Source organism: Littorina saxatilis, linkage group LG14 (assembly GCF_037325665.1).
Source record: "Littorina saxatilis isolate snail1 linkage group LG14, US_GU_Lsax_2.0, whole genome shotgun sequence".
Taxonomy (NCBI): Eukaryota; Metazoa; Mollusca; class Gastropoda; order Littorinimorpha; family Littorinidae; genus Littorina; species Littorina saxatilis.
Window position 1 is genome coordinate 28,482,806 of NC_090258.1, and position 24,427 is coordinate 28,507,232.

General features: G+C 40.1%; 3 long non-coding RNA genes across 4 annotated transcripts in view; all 3 read right to left on the reverse strand.

The window, feature by feature from the left end:
- The window catches only part of LOC138946678 (uncharacterized), a 5,410-nt gene extending 3,729 nt beyond the window's left edge, over positions 1 to 1,681 (reverse strand). Inside the window, exons 1-3 of the long non-coding RNA XR_011449405.1 lie at positions 1,665 to 1,681; positions 1,272 to 1,364; positions 788 to 865 (exon numbers count right to left, since the gene is read on the reverse strand). This is a non-coding gene — a long non-coding RNA (uncharacterized lncRNA). The remainder of the gene's footprint in view (positions 1 to 787; positions 866 to 1,271; positions 1,365 to 1,664) is intronic.
- A 15,890-nt stretch (positions 1,682 to 17,571) lies between these two features.
- On the reverse strand, positions 17,572 to 18,647 carry LOC138947493 (uncharacterized). The gene is made up of 3 exons (XR_011449681.1): positions 18,537 to 18,647; positions 18,003 to 18,102; positions 17,572 to 17,670 (listed from the first exon to the last, which is right to left on the reverse strand). It is a non-coding gene; the product is annotated as an uncharacterized lncRNA (long non-coding RNA).
- Positions 18,648 to 21,922: 3,275 nt separating this feature from the next.
- On the reverse strand, positions 21,923 to 23,724 carry LOC138946679 (uncharacterized). Of its 2 annotated transcripts, XR_011449407.1 has the most exons (3): positions 23,177 to 23,724; positions 22,640 to 22,753; positions 21,923 to 22,219 (listed from the first exon to the last, which is right to left on the reverse strand). It is a non-coding gene; the product is annotated as an uncharacterized lncRNA (long non-coding RNA). The 2 variants fall into 2 exon arrangements; XR_011449406.1 differs by lacking the exon at positions 23,177 to 23,724 and having other exon boundaries at positions 22,640 to 22,949.
- Positions 23,725 to 24,427: the final 703 nt, after the last annotated feature.

The window sequence follows — 24,427 nt, forward strand, 5'->3', positions numbered from 1 at the left end:
TGGAAGACCTGTTTTTTGCAATTGTTCTTTTGTGTTCATATTTCCATACCACCCAAGTGCATTGTTGGTTTTGTACCAAAATAAATCCCCAATTGTAATATTTATTTGTGTTGACGGTTGCAAAACGCTGAGTTTTTGCAACCATGCTGAAAAAAGTATATTACAGTTTAATCAAACTTTTCTGAAAAGTTCAAGTACGTCCAAAATACTCATTTAAACCCCATGATATTTTACACACTCTTTTGCAATTGTGTTAACAATGCTCATGTCAAATCAGAAAGCAATACAAGGAGCCTGTACAAAACTACAGGATTTGTACCCGTATAGCCCACAAAATAATGACGCCCAAACAAGCCTTTTACGGCTTCTGACGAGGCTGACACCAGTTTTCTTCAAAACGGCAAAACAACACTGCTGGTCACAACAGCTGAACCAAATAAATTGGAATGGGTAGAAAATTAGTTGTTCTTCCATTTGAGATCAAAAACGGGGTCACTCTTTCTCATTTAGAGTTTGTGTGCATTTTAGTGTCTGCAAGTTTGCTTTTGCAAATCTGATTTTGGGTGGTGTCCTGGGTCGTGGGTCAACTGCATAAACACTAATTTATGCAAATTACACTCTTTATTTCATACGGTAGGGATATGAATTACCTTTCTGGCAACATCTTTGGTTTTAATATAACTGACCGCATCCCAAAGATCTACAGCTAAACGTATATGTGTATTTTTTTATGACGGGTATAGTGTAGATGATTCTTGACAAAGATGTAAATAAATGCATGACTCACCGGGAGTGAGGCGAAGACAGCGGTCAAAGCCAAACACAACAGGCAAACGATAGTTAGCTTGGTAACCATGGTTAGATTCTGTGGTGGAAAACACAGCCTATTAAACAGTATGCCAACCTGCGAAAGAACTGAATAACTGACCAGCTTGTCAAGTCAACTCGATAGTCAGTTAAAGCCCAATTCTTTATCACAATAGATTTACAGAACGATTCAAGCTTTTGAAACACAAAATGCTATACGAACCAGCTAAAACACAATACTTTTAACGACATGTTGACAACGTCAAAATTTCCTCCTAGATTTCGACCAGTGTGTTTGGATACAGAAGATGAGCAAATAATATTGCTATATTCAACAATATATACGTTTTTAGATGAATTCCACTTGCATAGTACAAAACCAGGGCACTTTCAGTCTTGTTTGACTCACCCTTGTATCGACAGAGTGCAAACATCACTTTCACTCAGTACAGAAAAGTACTTACCTTTGCTTGGAGTCAGGCAAAAGAAACGTAGAGGCAGGACAGCTGATCTCTACCACGACGTCTGAAAACTCATCCTTTTTATACACGCTGAAACTAATAACAAGGTGATTAAATCCGAGCGTGCTAGATCCTGTTAGGATGTCTCACACACACACACACACACACACACACACACACACACACACACACACACACACACGCACGCACGCACACACACACACACACACACACGCGCGCGCGCGCGCGCGCGCGCGCACACACATACATACGTTGCCAGATCCTGTTAGGATGTCACACACACACACACACACACATACACACACACACACACACACACACACACACACCCTTAAATAGCTCCTCAAAGTACCAACATTTAAACTGGAAACGTACGGAAAGAATCCTTTAAGTATCAAGCTCCTTCTGTTTGGAATTCCCTCCCCGCAGACTTCCGCAGTTGCTCATCCCTGTCACAGTTCAAAACAAAACTTAAAACACACCTTTTCCGCAAACATTTACCATAAAATACTCTTTCAAGCTTAGTCCGTTCCTGATGCTTATTTTTGCATTATGTACTGTACATAGTTTTTCACGCATGCGTGTTGCGCGCGCGCGCGTGAATGCGTATGTTTGTGTTAATGTATTATAGTGCAATGTGTATTCAATAGTGCGTGTATGTGTGTCCGCGTGTGTGATAAATATAGGTTACACACTCCGAGTTCTGATTATCTTCCCGAGGGTCGATTTTCATGTATTACCGAGCCTTTGGCGAGGTAATACATGAAAATCGACCCGAGGGAAAATATGCAAGATATTCAGGACGAGGTGTGTAAGCTATTTATCCCATTACTCCGACGTTTTCATTAAAAACAATTACTTTTTCCACTAAAACCTGCCCGTGCCTGTTTTCAGCTTGCCAAAAGCCTCCGCAGTCGAAATTCATGTCAATGAATTCATGCGCAAAGCTAGTTCCCATTTGTCAGCATAATGGACGGCGTCGTTCGACTTGTATGTAGACATTCAGTCATTCATATTGCTTATAAAAAGGTCTGCTATCTGCTTTTACATTTTGAAAGTCATTTTAAAATATCCCTGTGTATATGTGACCCTCCACCACGAAATGAGTCGCATGTCACCTCGCGCGGTTCTGCGCTAGGCTTGATATAAGTCCGGAGAGTGTATGGTAACAGTGTGAGGGTCACCTTAGTCACAGGCGTATAACTCAAACAGTTTCCGCTCTTTTCTAAAACGGTTTTCACCACTGGATAGAGCATAACAAACTCTTTAGGAAAATGTAAAAATATGAAAATCATGCAAAGGTGACATGCGACTCATTCCGTGGTGGAGGGTCACATATTTGACATCGGCTTTCGTTATACTCAATTCGGCATACCGGGTTTATATTTTTACCAGAATTGCGCACGATAATGGCAGCGCAACAAATTCAGTTCGGGCCGTGCTGGTTTGATCGTTGACCCAAGTCAGTTCGCATGCAGTGTTACAGTTTGTCAGTCGGGGATAGAAATGTTGGCTGTCATGGCGCTGTTCTGTTTTGGTTTTCACACGTGGATCACTTACACATTCAGTCGTCGGGTTTAGGTGAGCCAAATAAAAGCTTCAATACTTCGCCTGTTGTAGACGTTAAGCAATAAAGCTTGGAAGTTGTATGTCGGCACCGAGAGTCGGTCGCAGTACATCGCTTTCTACTTTGTCCCGGTCTTGAGTTTGAACACCTAAGGTTGGATACATCTAACACCTCACATCCTCTTCTCTTCCCCATATATCTTAACTGTATCTCCAACTTCTTTTCGTCTTCTTTTTTTCATTTTGATGCCACTCCCTCATTTGTCGCTGAACCCCACAGTTGACTCGACTCAGATTCACACAAGCCCGTCTAGCAGACGACAGTTCGAACAGTCTTGAACAGCACGGTTGCAAGCAGATTCAGCTATGAATCGAAGCAATACACTTAAAGCCAAAGCAAATAACCAAATGAGAAAACCTAACGTTTGATTTGACTTCATGGTGAGTCTTCTGATTATTTTTTGGGCGTTGGAATGGATCTCAACGGGTTCCCAGCTACGACAACTTTTTCAGAGTTATGCACCGCAGGCATGCCTTCGACAATCGATGTCAGTTTCAGATTGAGTTTTCGAACTACCAGGTGGCTGGGTTGTGTTTTTTGATTGCTCTCTCTCTCTCTCTCTCTCTCTCTCTCTCTCTCTCTCTCTCTCTCTCTCTCTCTCTCTCTCTCTCTCTCTCTCTCTCTCTCTCTCTAAATCAAAAGGCGGATTTTGTGCAAGAGAAAAATGGATTTTTGATGGGAATCAGTTGGAGGTTGTAAATTCGTTTAAATATTTTGGCCTCACCTTTTCAACAAGACGTAGTTATGGCGTCGCAATTGAAGACGCAGCAACAAGAGCAAAGCGAAGCACGATCGAAATTTTTGAATACTTTAAAGAACATGGGTTGTAACTCATTTGATGTATTTTTTAAGTTATTTGATGCGCAAGTATTGCCAATATTATCATATGGAGCCGAAATTGTGTATTTTGCATACGTTTAAACATCATGTTTTCTATTTTTTCCTGTGATTCATGTGTACCCCCCCCCCCCCCCCCCCCCCCATTGAACGGGCTGTAGTCCCACATTCAATTAAACTGTGTCAGTGTCAGTGTGTGTGTGTCTCTCTCTCTCTCTCTCTCTCTCTCTCTCTCTCTCTCTCTCTCTCTCTCTCTCTCTCTCTCTCTCTCTCTCTCTCTCTCTCTCACGGTTCTGTGTAGATGGCTGTCTGTGTAAAAATTAGGGAGTATCGTCCCTTGATCCCACTCGCGATACTCGTTGAACATGCCTTTGACCATGCAGTCGCTTCAGCCAGCGAAATATCTCGACGCCGCTCTTTAAATCCATGCAGAATGTGCGTTTCGTATGAAATATTCTTTATTTTCTCAATATTGACACATGTAGGCCTGAACCTATACGTGATATTGACTTTGACACCACAAAATATTTCAGTCGTATGTTGAAAAAAATAGTCCATCTGTAAACTCTGAATATGCAGATGACCTCTATAAATTATTCAATTGTACTCTGAAATCAATGACAATGACCAATGACAGTTGAGATCGAAACTCGGTTGTGATGGGTTATCCATATGGTTGTGATGGATTATTCAGAATAATCACCTAATAATCACCTCAACAGAGACAAAGAGGCAGGTCATGGGATAATGTTTTATAGTGCATTGTGTTGTTCATTGATATGTGTGTGATTGCACTTCAAATAATGTTATATCGTTGAATTTTTTCAGTTATTGTACAGCGCTTTGAGCAGGGTTAAACCCTGGATACATGCGCTTTATTAATATTATACATTATTATTATTAGTAGTTTGTTTGTTTGTTTGTTTGTTTGTTTGTTTGTTTGCTTAACGCCCAGCCGACCACGAAGGGCCATATCAGGGCGGTGCTGCTTTGACATATAACGTGCGCCACACACAAGACAGAAGTCACAGCACAGGCTTCATGTCTCACCCAGTCACATTATTCTGACACCGGACCAACCAGTCCCAGCACTAACCCCATAATGCCAGACGCCAGGCGGAGCAGCCACCAGATTGCCAATTTTAAAGTCTTAGGTATGACCCGGCCCGGGTTCGAACCCACGACCTCCTGATCACGGGGCGGACGCCTTACCACTAGGCCAACCGTGCCGGTATTATTATTAGTAGTAGTAGTAGTAGTAGTAGTAGTAGTAGTAGTAGTAGTAGTAGACTTGCTCTTTTGTATCACTGTTTTATCCCAGCGAAGTTGGAGGTATTATATCCCAGGAACGCTTTACTGTGATGGAGAAATGTTCATGCCGATAAAACATGATAAAGGAGGATTCTTTTTATATTTAGTCAAGTTTTGACTAAATATTTTAACATCGAGGGGGAATCGAAACGAGGGTCGTGGTGTATGTGCGTGTGTGTGTGCGTGTGTGTGTGTGTGTGTGTGTGTGTGTAGAGCGATTCAGACTAGACTACTGGACCGATCTTTATGAAATTTGACATGAGAGTTCCTGGGTATGAAATCCCCGAACGTTTTTTTCATTTTTTTGATAAATGTCTTTGATGACGTCATATCCGGCTTTTCGTGAAAGTTGAGGCGGCACTGTCACACCTTCATTTTTCAACCAAATTGGTTGAAATTTTGGTCAAGTAATCTTCGACGAAGCCCGGACTTCGGTATTGCATTTCAGCGTGGTGGCTTAAAAATTAATTAATGACTTTGGTCATTAAAAATATGAAAATTGTATAAAAAAATAAAAATGTATCAAACGATCCAAATTTACGTTTATCTTATTCTCCATCATTTGCTGATTCCAAAAACATATAAATATGTTATATTCGGATTAAAAACAAGCTCTGAAAATTAAATATATAAAAATTATTATCAAAATTAAATTGTCCAAATCAATTTAAAAACACTTTCATCTTATTTCTTGTCGGTTCCTGATTCCAAAAACATATAGATATGATATGTTTGGATTAAAAACACGCTCAGAAAGTTAAAACAAAGAGAGGTACAGAAAAGCGTGCTATCCTTCTTAGCGCAACTACTACCCCGCTCTTCTTGTCAATTTCACTGCCTTTGCCATGAGCGGTGGACTGACGATGCTACGAGTATACGGTCTTGCTGAAAAATGGCATTGCGTTCAGTTTCATTCTGTGAGTTCGACTGCTACTTGACTAAATATTGTATTTTCGCCTTACGCGACTTGTTTTTTTTTCTCTCCACAAATAGCATATTATTACAAAGTACAGAAAAAATGTGCTTGTTCTTCTAATTAATGTACATCAAGATATATTTATTATACTTGTTTAGCAGGTTATGTTGTGCATGTCTGGGGTTTGGAAATGTATTTAGTGTCTCTGTTTATGTGTGTGGTGATTGCTCACTTCAAAGAGAAACAACAAGCTTGTGAATTCCCTACCAGTAATACAGACAAGCGTAAAGAGGTGAACCATAGGTTAAACAAAGTATGGCGAAAAGCAGTAACAAAAGCACCCGCAAAATACATTTTACAGAAAAAGACAATCGACGAACAAATAACCACAACAACAAAAAACAAAAAACAAGACAAAAAAGAAGATAACAACAACAAACATTTCTCCCTAAAATATTACTTGAGTTGCAATGTGCTTTTACATTTGACCAAAAAAACACGAGTCGCGTAAGGCGAAAATACAATATTTAGTCAAGTAGCTGTCGAACTCACAGAATGAAACTGAACGCAATGCCATTTTACTCGTAGCATCGTCAGGCCACCGCTCATGGCAAAGGCAGTGAAATTGACAAGAAGAGCGGGGTAGTAGTTGCGCTAAGAAGGATAGCACGCTTTTCTGTACCTCTCTTTGTTTTAACTTTCTGAGCGTGTTTTTAATCCAAACATATCATATCTATATGTTTTTGGAATCAGGAACCGACAAGGAATAAGATGAAAGTGTTTTTAAATTGATTTGGACAATTTAATTTTGATAATAATTTTTATATATTTAATTTTCAGAGCTTGTTTTTAATCCGAATATAACATATTTATATGTTTTTGGAATCAGCAAATGATGGAGAATAAGATAAACGTAAATTTGGATCGTTTTATAAATTTTTATTTTTTTTTTACAATTTTCCGATTTTTAATGACCAAAGTCATTAATTAATTTTTAAGCCACCAAGCTGAAATGCAATACCGAACCCCGGGCTTCGTCGAAGATTACTTGACCAAAATTTGAACCAATTTGGTTGAAAAATGAGGGCGTGACAGTGCCGCCTCAACTTTCACGAAAAGCCGGATATGACGTCATCAAAGACATTTATCAAAAAAATGAAAAAAACGTTCGGGGATTTCATACCCAGGAACTCTCATGTCAAATTTCATAAAGATCGGTCCAGTAGTTTAGTCTGAATCGCTCTACACACACACACACACACAGACACACACACACATTTACACGCACAAATACACACACAAACACACGCACATACACCACGACCCTCGTTTCGATTCCCCCTCGATGTTAAAATATTTAGTCAAAACTTGACTAGATATAAAAAGGAGGATTCTTAGTGACCTAAACTGAGGCTACAGTTGGGGAACACACTAACTAAAATACGGTGGGTGCCGACCTATTCTTCGATTTTTGATCCCCCGCCACCCAGGGCCGCTTTGATGTGTGTCAGTGACATCCTAACAGGATCAAGCACGCTCGGGTTTAATCATCTTGTTATTAGTTTTAGCGTGTGTGTGTGTGACATCCTAACAGGATCTAGCACGCTCGGATTTAATCACCTTGTTGTTACTGTTAGTTTCAGCGTGTGTGTGTGTGTAAGGTTGTTTGAGTATGTCTGTCTGTTTATGCGCGTGTGAATGTGTTTTGTCACCTTGTTGGCAATAGTGATGCGCACACGCGCGCGTGTGTGTGTGTGTGTGTGTGTGTGTGTGTGTGTGTGTGTGTGTGTGTGTGTGTGTGTGTGTGTGTGTGTGAGTCAATCTCCAAAACTGGTAAACATAAGCGGGAATATGGCCCACAAATAAAACTTGATTAATGTCAGATGAATTGATGATAACAAGGTTCTTTGTTATCAGAATGACAGTTTGCAAGAAAAGAACAAGAACGCCGAGGCGTGATTAACCATTCAGTCAAGCGATTGCACTAAAATACGCCCGGTTCTCTTTAACTTTCTTTGACATAGAGAGAGGGAGAGAGAGAGGGAGACAGACAGACAGACAGACAGACAGAGACAAAGAGAGACAGACATAGAGAAAGACAGACAGACAAACAGAGAACGGATAAGAGAGAGAGAGAGAGAGAGACAATGACAATGACAATGACAATTCTTTATTTTACGAGGGTAACAGAATAAGCATTGGTATACTTTTTTGCATCTGGCCCTCGCCCTAAAGAGGGACTAAATCTACTATAATAACTACTACTACATACTTACATAATTAGTAAAACAGTATAAGTTTATGTACACAAGTGCATTATATGAAACATTGTAGTTTATAAATGTTCATGACAAGGTGCAAAGTAAACATTTGCAAGTCAATTAGAGTCAGAATACATGATATGCAATAGTACATCAACTCTGTAAGACAATGGATATTATGCAGAACATCATAATTTCGTGAACAAAACAATAAATCAAAAGTGAGTGACTGTGTCCCAAAGGACATAACAATCAAGAATATACTATTTTCATTAAATGGGATATATATTTGTTTTTGAAAGAATCTGTGCAGAGAGACACACAGAGAGAGAGAGAGAGAGAGAGAGAGAGAGAGAGAGAGAGAGAGAGAGAGAGAGAGAGAGAGAGAGAGAGAGAGAGAGAGAGAGAGAGAGAGAGCACAACAAACAGGTTGAGCCAAATATTTGCCGTGTTTGTGGGAAAGAAAATCGCAAGGTGGTGGCATAATCTATCGCCTTTCAAAATTACGTCATTTGTGTGTTCCAGACTTGAAATGACGTTCGTTTATCTTGATTGACTGAACAGTGTGTAGGCCTACAATCAGTACAGCCTGGAAGCATTCTTTCAAGGCATTTTTGCATTTTAGGCACATTTTTATCGTCAAACACCCTAAATTGTTTATTTTTGGAATCAGCAAATGATAAGGAACAGAACAATTATCATTGTATGCGTCTTCTTCAAACAATAAAGAAATTCCCTATCTAATGATTTTCTTCATTTTGAGCCTATTTGTTCAATCAAACACAACAAAATGATATGTGTTCGGATACAGGAGGCAATACAGAATACAATGGTGTCACCTTTGTGATTCAAATATCGACCTTTTAGAAATCGACAAAATAATGTGGCTAAATTTTAGTGAACATTTCATAAACAAATCGTCAAGGTAGGCGGAAAGGCTCCTGATATGGACCGGCTCCTAATATGGACCACTTCCTGTTCTGACAAACTAACGGCGCTAGAGCGCTCAAAACAATTTCATTCGCTTTATTCACCCTCTCTGGATAAGTTGCACATGTCAAAACAGTTGCAGAAACACAAACCTCAAAACCGTTAGGCTTTTTCGCTTTTTTCCACGTTTGGCAGGGTTCACTCTAAATTTGCCGCCTAAAACAGACTCGTTCCTGTCCACAGCCAAAGCTTTTATCACACAAAAATGGCTATATATGACAGCTTAGACCGTATTTGTTACTTTTTAGCAGCGTTTACCCCGAGTTTCTGCTGCAAACAAAAAATAATAGCAAAACAAGTATGTGTGAGTCCCCTAATATGAAGTCCCCCGATGTATGTGTTTAATGTATGTATGTATGTATGTATGTATGTATGTATGTATGTATGTATGTATGTATGTATGTATGTGTGTGTGTGTGTGTGTGTGTGTGTGTGTGTGTGTGTGTGTGTGTGTGTGTGTGTGTCCCTTAAACAAATTGAAGAAAATAAAAGCTAAAGGCAATTCTAATTAATTCATGAAGAAGCTTGCTGAAAATAACCTATAACTATAGCCCTCGAGATTTCCCAAAAATATAACAAATAGTCTTTTTTTGTGGAAGTTGATAATTTCACTTATTTTCACTCTGTTTTTGATAAGCTTCTTTAGTTTCCTGATGTACTTCAAATAATGCTCTCATCAACCCGAAACAGATCAATCTAAAGTATATTTGAATTAGTCTGACTTGCACACGAAGTTGTACCATGGTATTTTGAAGTAGGCTATAGGGGGCTTTTTACAGTGATTCGTGAAGGCCGCTTCACTGGTCCATATTGGGCCATTTGTGCCATTTGTGCTTTTTTCTGTATTTAATCTTTGCTGAATGTCTATCGAAGCTATTTCACTCTAATTAGGCCCACCGGTTAACCTAAGAGAGAAGGACTACCAAACACAAAATCAAACTTCTTCGCAAGAAAACAAGCTAGTTATCAGCATGAAACAAAAAGTGGTCCATATTAGGGGCCCCTCCCCTACCAAGCTGAAATGTAGTCCCATAGTCCGCACTCAGTCGAAGATCGTGTAACAAAAATTTCAAACAAATTGATGAAAAACTGTAGCCGTGAGAGTACCGCCTCAACTTTTGCAAACAAATAGCCCTATCAAAAATTGGAGAAAAATTACACAAGCAAATGCCCTCAGCAATGTATGCATCATTTTTCAAGAAAAACCGTCGGGCAGCTTCTGAGAATGACTGGCCACACACACACACACAAACACACATACACACACACACACACACACATACACACACACATACACACACTCAGACACACACTCGCACACATAGTAGCATACACGCACACACACACACACACACACACACACACATACACATACACACATAAATACATACATTAAACACATACATCGGGGGACAAACCTCCCTCACCGCCAATGGCAATGTTTAAGACATTCAGTCATTACTTGACTGAATGTAAAAAGCAAGAAATACTTTTCAGTTGATTTTAGTTGATTTAATGACATTTTTACACTATTTTAGATATTAAAACATAAATATGTTCATTGATTTTGCTGTTGGTTAGTTAGTTAGTTGTTGCTTTTTGGGTCCAGCGGACCATATAGGCCAAATCAGGACCCAGATTTTGCTGTTGGTGCTTTTTTTAAACATATTATGTGTCTAAACAAACAGGGGGAAAAGTCTGGCAACATTTGCTTTTGTAAAAATTTGGTTTTAAGTGAACGACCAAAAAAGTCACCAGCTTTGGAGAATGACTCACGTAAGAGAGAGATATCAAGAAAGAGAGAGAGAGAGAGAGAGAGAGAGAGAGTGTGTGAGTGTGTGTGTGTGTGTGTGTGTATGTGTGTGTGTGTGTGTGTGTGTGTGTGTGTGTGTGTGTGTGTGTGTGTGTGTGTGTACATGGTGTGTGTGTGTGTGTGTGTGTGTGTGTGTGTGTATATATATATATATCCCATGACCTCCCTTCTTTGTCTCTGTTACTTCAGTATGGGTATATATGTTGTATTTTTATAGCTCAATAAATACATCATGGACTCCAAAAAATATATGATAGTGCAGATTCCGATTTGGGCAAAGAACTACTTTCCTCCCGACCTTTGACCTCGCGCCGAACAATGTGACACATTTGTGAAGTTCCAAAATCGTATTGCACGGCTCAGAAAACCATATCAGTTGCACGCAAAAATGAATCTCAGAACTGATCTGATGTATGAGATGCAATAAGCAAACGTTTCTTTCATTATGAAAGCAATGCAGGTCGAAAAAAACGAACATTCAACTTACAAGATAACCAGATGCTAGCGAACCAAAACAAAAACACGAGTACCCTCCCTTGCATCGTTAGCAGACGACTTTTGAGAATCTGTCAGACCGTCCTTACCTGGCACGGTTGGGCTTCGCTATCAAACCTCGGCTGTTTCACGTGTTTTGCGAGCAAGTCTACTCTTTTGCCTGGCTCTGCAGTAAGTCCACATTGGCGATGAAGGTATCCAAGAACTTAACATGTGTGTATTTTTCCGTAATCCAGTCATATTCCTTCAAAATACAATCAATCGGCGGTGACAGACGTGTCGGTCGCGTTTTCCTCACACCCATACCAGTTTAAGTTCATCCATGCAAACACACTCGCAAAACAGTTTATCACGTAGATACATTTCAAATAGGGAGCAAATGGTTAAATCTAAACCTACATATTTGTTCCCTAAAATTTGCTTCTCTGTCAATAAGCCTAATTACACACGTTCGAGAAAAACAACGTGGAATCGATTCTGAATCGAGTAAGCCAAATGGGTCCCAAACCCGTTTCGCCCGTTCTGCCGACCTGAAACGCAAAACAAAAGAATTGTGCGCTTCAACTAAATTAATTTCTATACGACTTCATTACTTTCTTGCAACTTATGAACCTTTACTTAAAAGCTTTTAAATGGTCTGAAAGTAGTGTTACCGCGTACTTATCGATGCACTCATTCGTTTTATTTTTTCAGCGACGGTCACTTAGTTTAAGGTTGCAAAAGGGCTAAGTCTCGCTGGCAACTGTTTTACACTGCACAGATCGCAACAGTGCCGCTAGTAGTCTACACTTTGTGTTTGATGGTAGAATGGGATATACAGATTACAACACTCGTGGTTTTTTATATGGCTTGTATTTCAGTCAAGACCCAGCGGGAATATCAATCGAGAGCCACTCGCCAGAGGCTCGTGTCTCCCGATGATATTCATCCGCTGGGTCTTGACTGAAATACAAGCCATATAAAAAAACACTCGTGTTGTAACCTATACATATATATATGAGTTGTTCTTCAGTACTGGTGACAGAAAGGGGGAAAAGTGGTCAAAATTCAAATCTCTAGTTTTGTTTTTGAAATATTGCTTTTCATAAAGCAGAAATACTGTAGTATCTGTTGTACATAAGAAAAAATAACGGGTTCACATGGTTCCTACATAATCTAACTTTTAAAGCTGGTTCTTGTGTGTCTGTGTGTATGTTTGTATGATGACGATAGGACCCGAAACGGGTGCACGGACTGAGACAGGAATTGCAGAGAATGTTCTTTGCCACTCGAGTCGTGTCATAAGGTACTTTTGGAATAGCAAATTTGAAAGGATTCTTCAAAAAACGGCGGAAAACATTTTATTCCCCCCTCTGCTTCTTTACCTCTGTAAACTTGTAGGGGTAGTTATTTTTCGATAATCACCCAGCAACCAAACAAATAACGACCCAGCAACAGCCTGAATCCTCGATAGTGCAATGGGTTGAGAGGTTGTTCTGTTTCGGTACTACTTTTTGCGACTGAAAAGTTCCGAACGCTCTAATGTACGAAGTATACATCTCTGGAGCAAACAATACAAACATACCGCATTTAAATTAACAACTACAGGCCTGAACACATGAATCTCCATATAAAATCCATGAGTTCGGTTGTTTTCTGAATCTCATCTGCCGTTCATCACAAGCAATTTCCCAAGGCAAGTAACTCATACTTTGTCTAGCGACAAGAGTAGTTCCCCTTCTTTTCACTCAGTTCCTTCGACAACAGACTGCAATCCGACGGTCAGTTTTCAACAATATTTCATTTAATAAACAGATCACACGCAACCAAATGCACACATCTCATCAATTTAAACAACATAAAGGGGTTTCATACACTATTTTCCCCAGAAAACTGAACTTCATACAGTTTTTAACGTTGGAACACGGGTGCAAAAGTTCGTCTGCTAGTCCCATTTGACGAAAAAACATTATCCTAAGCGATACCAAAACATATACAGAACACACAATATCTGCCTTTGCCGCCACAGCAGAATAACAGCATATCTGTGTACTTGATTTTAGCCCAAAATAGGAAAACTGACAAGAAGTGTTAACAGAATGGAATGATTTGCACGGAACTATACAACCGCGCATTAATCGATCGCCTGCGCAGGTTGACTGGTTGAGAGAATAGGATTCGATCAAACTTTCGCAAAAAAACTCCTCTTTTCTTTGAATAACTGAAGAAAGGAGGAATAAAGAGGTTACACACCTCGTCTCAGTGATTATAAAAAATAATGGTCTCAGTTCGCGGTCATGAAAAAGCTCGCTAAAGCTCGCATTTTTCATGATCCGCTAACTTCGACCATTATTTTTGATAATCACTGAGACTCGGCATGTAACCTCTACATATACCCTGTGAGCTATCGAGGATCCTCCCCGTCTGGGCTGTCGAAACATGGTCTTGTTAAAAGACGTTTTCAAATGCGGTTAACGGGGAGATACACTCGAAGCACATTTAGCGAAGTTATGTTGCCAAATCATCAAAGATCAACATTTCACTACACGGATCGATGCACACAGTCGAAATAGATGTGACTTTCACACGACCGAAGACTACTTACTAGCAGACTAGCAGACGACAAGATCTAAATATTTAGATCAGTGTAAGAGCAATCCGTTGAAGAACAGTTACTCCGCTTATTCGTCTTCAGTTAAGCTTATTTCCCCTGCCATAAGTTTCCTTGCAGATCTGCAGTCGCGTAGTGAAATGAACTAGTGTCATCGGAAGATTCTTCTCAGTCAATGATCAAACCACAGTAAGTTCTATGCTGACAAAAGTCACTTTCGGACAACACGACGATTGACTTAATTTATGAGCCCAAAGGTAACAATATCGACAAGAATGTACGCATTTGACATTAAATGAAACATTCATAGACAGTTTCCAACTCACCAGATCTGCCAAAGAGCCGTCATTCGTGAAAAAACGATGATTTTAATTAGACAGGTATCGGAAACAAGCCTTGGTCACCTGCGTTATTCCTTCCAAGGCGACGTGACGGCGCCACATTTGTTTGTTTATGGCTGTTTATCGCGAAACAACACAGTTGAAATTTGTGTGTAAAATACCACAAATTTGTGGTGAATCAGTTCGTCATCTGCGTTTCGATTGTAATTAAGTCAGATTGGAGTTACTTTGAATCGAAGGCGAGGGTAACCTGCGTTATTTGTGGGACATCGTGAACAAATTTGATTGCAATATTTTATACAGAAAGTAAATTTCAATGATTCTGGCTCAGACTTGTAGATCTGTTATGCAGTGTGTTGGTAGTGTATCTGCTTTTCTGCTATGAAGCTCATTTGGAGTGATACGCTGATCGAAGTGGGGTACCCTATGTGGGACATCAGCCGTATGCAGATTACGCCTCAGAACACTCTCTCATTTCACAAAGACAACAATAATTCGCAACATTTCAAGAACTGCATCAGTTTTATTAGATACTATTTCAACTACAACAGCACAAACACGACTATTATCAACAACACAGAACGGGAGGTAAGTCTTCAAAGACGCACCGAGTATGCGTTCCCGTTTTTGGACGCCATTTTTGCTGGCATTTTCACAGTAAATCTTAATATTTCCATATCTATTGAATGATTTTGGTATTTTCTTTGATTGTGCCGATTCTCCTATCTCTCTTGAAGTTTTTAACCCCTAAAAAAAAATAGTAAACACAAGATTACAACCTTCATATTTTAAGCAATAGATATAGAGGAAGAACTGGTCATGTACAGTTGAAATCAATTTAATTGAACTACTCTATCATATGAAAATAACGTATAATTTGTTCTGCTTCCAGAATACGCTCCTTCTTTTTTCTCAGTCCTGGAGCTAGAAAAGCCCAGCGCACCATAGCTGCTTCTGACTTCCAAACAGATCCCACTGTGGCCTGTGCTACAGCAGTCAGAAGCAGCCTCCTCACACATAGCATGTTCTGCTTCCAAGCAAAAGCTTACATTGCAACACTAGTTTAAATTGTTTTAATGTTTATTGCCGCAATAAACACACATATTTCAAGTCACACACTAAACCATCATTAAAGAATTATGTATTCGTCTAATGTATGGCCTAATGAACGCACACCTTTTACACACAATTAAATTGCAGGTATTTTCCCATGGCAAAAAAACCCACATTCTTTGTTAACATTCCAAAAATAAATTGTATTTTGGTTGTTTTCCTAAGAACTCAATAGTAAATCTTATTTTGTATCAGCTCATATTGTTTTGCATTACGCACAAAAACTACAAACCCAGCAACAACGACAAACTGACCACACACAAAACGAACAAAGCAGCACAGAAACAAGCAAGCAAACAAGAAAAGCTTCACTGATGATCAAGCTTGGCGCATTAAAACCAATCACACAAGCTAGGACAATAAAATCACGAGTTCTAGATTCTGATTTCATGATACCCTGCGTGTTCATTATCAATAAAAACAAATTGGCATTCTTACCTTGTGATGTACTTTTTTCTTCACAGAAGTGTTGTGCACAAAAGTCAAAATCAAAGTCAGACCTTAAAGCACATCCCTGTATTTTAGATCACAGTTTCAGCAGAAAACCAAACTCTAAGTCTAAGTCACCATCAATTTTGTCAATAGAACTTTGATGACCACGTACCAGTTCCACAACTGACATCTAGTGTGCTGGTAAAAAACGTTTTACACACATATGATCTCTGGCCATCTTTCAGAAAGAAAAACTTCCTTGAAACTTGTCTCTTTTTTGGAGCTGGTTCTCCGTCTGTTTTCAGGTAAGTTCTTGTTCCCGTTTCTTCAATTCAGTGACAAACAAAGTCTTTCTGTCGCTCATATGAAGAGAGCGAATAAAAGGCCTGAAAAATGTCTTGCCTTTCTTCTTCTGATATTTTGCTGGAACACATCATTTTACACTTTGAACAGTCGACCTTCTGTACTGCTTTTGCCCTAGCCGTTTCACCGGTTGTCCTTGAGTAAGATTGACCGCTCAGTTTCTTTGTTTTTCTAATATTATTCTTCCAGGTCTTAGGGTTGCTGAGTCTTTTTCGACTAAACTTCTTCTTTGGAGGTGTCACATAGGATGCCTCCTTCCTCGGAGATGGCAGTTTTTTTGCTGGGGTTCCATAACAAGATGGAGGAGATGCTGTGGTAGATTCACATGAAGGAGCAGTGTCAGACATGTTAGAAGCTGAAGTGAATACACCATTAGGAAAAAAATCAAAGTTAGTATCATCTGAGGTGATTGTAGTCACTGGGGTTGAATCAGAGTCAACATATGCTGAGGTAGAAGCACACACAAGAGAAATATTTACAGGTGTTGGGCAGCTGGATTCATGTGGAGGGGTGGAATCACAACCAGTATGTATTGGAGTTGATGCACGAACAGGAGAAAAACCACATTCACCATGTTTCTCGGTAGACTCTTCGATTGAAAAATCAACAGCACAGTCGTCATGTTTCAGAGTAGATTTTTCCACTGGAGACGCTTCACATTCATCAGGTTTCGGAGTTGGTGCAAGGACGGAAGACGCATGTCTGTCTGGTTTTAAAGTGGTTTTTCTCCTGATGCATGCATCATAGTGTTGTGGCTGATTCTTGGGAGCTGTCAATGTCAGGTAAATGGGTTCCATCCGCACATGCACTTGTGGATCAATGCTCGGTCTGATATCCACCACAGGGTGAGTCTGACGACTGGTAAATATTTTTACTGGTCTTTAAGCTTTTGGTCACGTTTGCCAGCGCTAGAGGTAACAGATCACCTGCACGAGTGTTCCAGCAACCACTTCTTCTTAAGTCCTCAATCATTTGAAGTATGTTCATAAATCTTTCATTTTCGTCAATGGTTGGGAGATCAAAAAAACCGGAGTAGGGCTCTACATTGTCCATGATGTGATAACAGACTTGTTCTCTCAAATCATTGGGACGGGTTACTTGTCCAAGATGGAAGCATGATGCTTCGAAAAAGCAATTTCCATTTCCTGGAACTTTAATTCTCGTTAAGCCATTGGCAGTGAGAAGATTCTAGTTCTGCAACCTCATCCCATGAATCCGGAGGACAGTCTCCTGAAATGCTTGGTGCTTTTTGCTTGCCTGGACGGCCATATTCACCTCCTGCTGAACAGCATCTGCACAAGATATAAAGACTATGAATTCTTCTTTTAAACTGGCAATTACTACTACAATTATTCACTGATAAAAAAGTTAATTGCCTTCGTACCATCGCTGCTGCATTTAAACTGTAAACAGTTTTCGAGTTTTTATTCACACACAAAAATAAAACATAAATACCTGATTACACTGAATATGCTTAAAGTATCCAGGCGCGTTTTGTAAAGAAGGAAGTAAGTGAGTAAGTTAGAAAATAAGTGTTTGGGTGTGTGTGTGTGTGTGTGTGTGTGTGTGAGAGTGTGAGAGTGTGTGTGTGTACGTGTGTGTGTGTGTGTGTTTTGATACTTACCAGACTTTGTACAGGGAGGCGATGTTTCTTGGGTTTCAAGAATCATTTGCTGAATCAAGTCCTCATCTGGCCAGTCATTCTCCTTCGACATTGTAAAAACCTGTGATTTAAGAAATATATTAGTCAAACTCACAAAAAAGGGTGGAAATAGCGCTGTAATAACATTCATGTAATAACATTCATTCATCCATCCATCGGTTACAAGCGGACAAAAATTGTCATTATCTGCCCTGAACATTCACTGAGGTTATTGATTTCATTTTTTTTATGGAAAACTAAAGAGCTGAAACACTTCAACATGCATGAATACACACACACACACACACACGAAACTTGACAAATACGCTTTTACCAGCCTGTGCTTTTATTATTTTAGGAAAACAAAACTATACCGTGCACACACAAAAGCTAGGGATCAGTATGCAGATTACAGAATTTAGACAATCAGAAAGTTTCCCTTATGAATACAAATCAGAAATTAAGCTTTAATGACTTGTTCAAATGGGGGAAACAAAAATATATGATGATACTCACTTGAATCTGTGTCCTGACTCGAGCAACAGCAAAACAGACTGTGCAGCAGATGTACAATAGGCAGAATGCTGTTCTTTGAGTTTTCAGAAAGTGGACCAACCTTTTGTCAGTTTGTTTTCTGTAGTTTAATTCCCGTCATTTTTGACGTTTCGTTGACACGACCTTGCGACACCAAGCCTCATCAATTTGTTTCCATGAGAAAATAGAAACATTGTATCAACATGACACCTGTCATAACAAGCTATGCTGATAACGGTACATCCGGAGTCTGAAATTCGGATACTGACAGGTGTCGCTGACCTGTTTTGCTTTCCACACTCCCACACAAATGTCATTTTTTGCCGACAGCAGACTCCGCCACTGCTTGTAACACCCTTCTGTGTGCTGGGGGAAATCCCACACCACACTGAGAGGGTGAAAACCAGATACACCCACCGCTATAGTGACCTTGTCTGGTTGCGCTGAGGGCAGGGAAACTGACTGTCACACAGCGATCAGAAGAGGTCAGGTTACGATGGCTGCTTCTGGCTGGCAGATAAACACTCCCCATTACTCACATGGCTCAGAAGCAGAACAGACTAAACTGAACTTATCACGTTCTGCTTCCAACCTGGATGGAGTTAGATGGTTCTGCTTCCAAGATGAGTCCGAACATTTCTTGGAGCCAGAACAAATTATGACTTATAAATACACAATAATCCAAGATTTTCAAGAATCCTTCACAGGAAGTGAGAATCATATTACCATAAGTCTAATGACTATAAAATTGCAAAACCAGTTATTTTGAGGTAATTGGTTCTGGTTTTAGCCCATCGATATGTACTCGATGACTATACACGCTAATTGCTTTACCAACAGCTGGAGACATGCTAAATTAAGTTCCCTGCAAAATATTGTGGTCTAGGACCCCTTCAATGTTGAGATATGTTAATTTTCATTTTGATCTGGATCGTCCTATTTATAGATTTGCCAACAGAGGTAGCGTTGACGCAAGGGAAATAACTCCGCGTCTTTGTTTACATCCAAAGTTTTTGAGACAGTAAAACAAGCTGTAATGCATGTATATGGTCCGCGCATGGTGACATATCGTCATTACATGGCCTTATGGTGCGTTTGACATCGATTATGGGCAAACTACACTTTGTAAACACGGGAGCGCGTACATATGCCTTTAAAAGGCGGTATATAGGTTTCACTGTGTCTGTCTCTGTGTGTGTGTGGGGGGTGGGTGGGTGGGTGGGTGTGTGTGTGTGTTGGGTGGGTGTGTGTGTGTACGTGTGGTCTCTATCACTTTGTCACTATTTCTTCCTCTCTGTATATTTGAGAGAGAGAGAGAGAGAGAGAGAGAGAGAGAGAGAGAGAGAGAGAGAGAGAGAGAGAGAGAGAGAGAGAGAGAGAGAGAGAGAGAGAGAGAGAGAGAATGACAATGACAATGACAAATCTTTTTTTTCGAGGGTGACAAGAATAAGCATAGATATGCTTTTTTGCATCTGGCCCTCGCCCTTATCATGATATGCTTTTCCAGTGGTTTTGATAACACAGACAAAATGGAAATTGGCCTATAATTTGAGGGGTCTCTTTTGTCACCTGATTTAAACAGAGGAATCTCTTACTCGCTAATACCATAAATATTATATATGTATTCTTAAACGGATTTTTGTTTTTGATGTACAATTTTCATTCAATTTTCTTTTCATGTTTGCTTGCTTTTCATTTAAATTGTACAATAGCCGCCATTTATATGTATTTTTCTAGAAAACTGTAAACACCACCCCAATAAACATGCCAGAAGTGGGCCATTGCTGGCGTTTTGATGGCAATGCCAGTTGCCAGAACTACTGCCATCAAAGGCCCACTTATGGCCCAATGCTGGCATATTACCCGTATGCACATTGGCAAATTGATGGGCCATCACTGGCAAGCCAGCACTTTGCCAGCAAAAACCCATCATTTATTTGCTGGCTTTTTGATGGCTTGCCATCATTTTGCCAGCAATTTGCCAGCAATTTTCCAGCAAAAACCCATCATTTATTTGATGGCTTTTTGATGGCTTGCCATCATTTTGCCATCATTTTGCCAGAATTTTGCCAGCAAAAACCCATCATTTATTTGATGGCTTTTTGATGGCTTGCCATCATTTTGCCATCATTTTGCCAGAATTTTGCCAGCAAAAACCCATCATTTATTTGATGGCTTATTGATGGCTTGCCATCAAAAACCCAGCATTTTGCCAGCATTTCGCCAGCATTTTGCCAGCATTTTGCAGGTTTTTAGTTCCATATAAAAAAAACTTTTTTCCATATATTTTCCGTTAATGGCCCTTTACCTGCTGAAATTACCGGGCCAGTTGTGGCCCGGCAAAATGCCATATTTCTGTCTTTACCATTGCCAGCAAAATGCCAATAAGTTGCAGGAAATATACAAATACCACTGATTCGGATAGAATGACGGCTCTATTCATGTACTCGATCTGCACAGTCTTGTTAGCCCATAGATGGTTGTTAGAAGTCTATAAATATGCTTTTTTTGTCATTTTTGAGTCACTTGAGAAAAAGTGACTCTATGTAATCGGTCAGTGTTAATCTGTCCGGCCGGCCGTCCGGCCGGCCGTCCGTAGACACCACCTTAACGTTGGACTTTTCTCGGAAACTATCAAAGCGATCGGGCTCATATTTTGTTTAGTCGTGACCTCCAATGACCTCTACACTTTAACGATGGTTTCGTTGACCTTTGACCTTTTTCAAGGTCACAGGTCAGCGTCAAAGGAAAAATTTGACATTTTATATCTTTGACAAAGTTCATCGGATGTGATTGAAACTTTGTAGGATTATTCTTTACATCAAAGTATTTACATCTGTAGCCTTTTACGAACGTTATCAGAAAAACAAGGGAGATAACTAGCCTTTTCTGTTCGGCAACACACAACTTAACGTTGGGCTTTTCTCGGAAACTATAAAAGTGACCGGGCTCAAATTTTATGTGAACGTGACTCATTGTGTTGTGAATAGCAATTTCTTCCTGTCCATCTGATGCCTCATATAATATTCAGAACTGCGAAAGTGACTCGATCGAGGGTTTGCTCTTCTTGTTTACAGTGAATGTAATAACAATAACAAAACACAGCACATCAATGGACTTTTCAACCCATGCTGGCGGCAAGACGTGCGCAAATAAAGCAAAGGGCAATGCTGTCAAGCTGTACATTAGCAATATGCATATGCGTAATTATCAAATTCATCAGTAAAATGCAATTGAAATGCTAATCACATTTGTCGTGTAACTTATCTGGCAAGTAAAGGCAGTGGTTTTGACAGAATATCGTCATCAACGCAGTTATAGCGGGCACAACAACAATACAGTAATATATATTAAAAACAAAACAAATGTAAAGCTTCCAAACAGCAACGACTCATTACCGAAGCATTACAGAAACGTACGCTTTGTTTTCAGTTGCTCACTGTTTTATTTTATTTGTACAGCGTTCTAAATTTCACACTCGAGACATGATGACCAAAGGCAGGAATGTTTCTTGTTCACTTCCCAGTAAACCTCCGTAGGATTGTCTTGATTCTGTCATTTCTCTGTTCGCATCCGCAACGTTGAGATAACGCTTCTTTTCTTTGTCCTGACGTCGTAGCCTACGGTAAGCCATTGAAACTCTCAAGTCCTCCTGCCGTTCACCTCTTGAAACATGAAAGCAAACGAGTTTTGTTGGTTTTAATTCATTATTCCATATCACACACACACACACACACACACACACACACACACACACACACACACACACACACACACACACACCCACACACACCCACAAACACACACACACACAAAACCAAACAAACAAATAAACAAACGCAAGCATACACGCACGCATGCAAGCAAACAGCACTCGCACGCACGCACGCGCGCGCGCTCACACACACACACACACACACACACACACACACACACACACACACACACACACACACACACACACACACACACACAGAGGCATTCTCACAGAGAGGACGACTTCTTGTAATCTATCATATTTTCTGAACTGACTCAAATGCCAAGCAGAAGTAAGGGGTCAACGGGAATATGTATTTTGAACTAACCTGCGAAGCTTACGTTGTCTCGGGTAGCTCTCTTGCGTTTCTCTCAGGAACTGAGACCCAGGCGCGCTGCATCTTATCCAGTTGGGCAGTCAGATACTTGCACAAATCTTGGTCCTGGAGTGAATATACACATACTCAATGTCAACATTCACAAGATGCAATTTGTTTGGTTACAAGTAAGCTTATGGTGTTTATGCCTATGGTGCTTTTCTTTTGACAGAGACAAAACAAACTCAATCACACAAAGAAAGGAAAAAGACACACACACACACACACACACACACACACACACACACACACACACACACACACACACTCGCGCGCGCGGGCGCACACACACACACACACACACACACACACACACACTCACACACACACACACACACACACACACACACACACACACACACACACGCGCGCGTAACGTCCAGCAGAAGAAAGTGGAAAAAAAGACCGACAACGGAGGAAAAGAACAAGAAGATGCTAGATCTAACGCCGTTGCGACGACCTGCTCACACAACTGTTTGTGAAACTCACCACGCTTGCTTCTAGCCGGAGGAGATCGGACCCGTACTGAAATCGAAGAAGGTGCTTTGGAAATTCCTTGAATGCAAAACAAATAAGCGGACATCTGCAGAACCACCGCGGGCCGGATTTAGTTGACAATGCGTCATCATCACGAGTGACGTCAAGATATTTCGACATTTGTTTGTACATTACGTCACTCCAAGAGAGAAAGTCATACCGCTGTGCTGTCGCAGATCTTCTTGCCAGCAATAATCCAGCATTGGCCCACTGCTGGCGTGCCAGCAAAAACCCACCTATAATTGCCAGCAAATCGCCACCTATGGCCCAATGCTGGCAAACAAGCACTGGGCCATCAATGGCTTGCCAACAGTGGGCCAATTAAGGCATTTTACTGGCCGACAATATTACTGGAATGCCAGAGATGGGCCAGTGATGGCAAGCCATAACTGGGCCTTTGTTGGCAAACCATAATTGGCCCAGTGTTGGTTTTTTTATGGCCAGCTTTACCAAACTTGCCAGCAAAAAGCCAGCAGTGGCCCAGTTCTGGCATGTTTATTGGGACTATAAGCATTATGCTTGTTGTTGTTTACTCAATATGCGTTTTTTTGTAAATAATGCACAAACCTTGAATAAAACAGTTTAAACCAAACAGAGGAATGACTTTAGCCTGTTGCAGGGCGACTGGAAAATATTTTTTTTCTAAACAGAGATTGTAAATGTAGGTAAGTGTTTCAGAAATTACGGGGGCTGACAATTTAAGAATCCTACCATCAAGCCCATCGAGCCCCCGGATGCCTGTTTGCTTGAGGTGTGTAAGTGCGTGAAAAACTTCAGGTACCGTAAGAAGGGGAATTTTTGCTTGACATGAAATTTGTTTTGATTTGCAAAATTCTTCTAAAACTTTCAAATCATTTAATTTGGACTTATCATTTTTAATCACATTTTCAGCTATTTTAGAAAAATGTGTGTTTAAATCATCGGGAGATATGTCCTTGATACAACTCGGATGACTGGCAGCCTTTTTATTTGTAAGTTCATTTATTGCCTTCCATATATTCTTTGAGTTTTGCTTTGAACTTGATGATGCTAGGTCACGAAAATATTTTATCTTTTTTGTTCGTTTAAGTGAATTTACCTTATTTCTCTGTTCTCTGTATTCCTCTTCCTTGCCAACCGACTTTAAAAAATCGCGATGGTCAATGGCATGTTGTAAATCATTATCAAACCATTTAGGTTTTACAATGTGCCTAACTCTCTTTA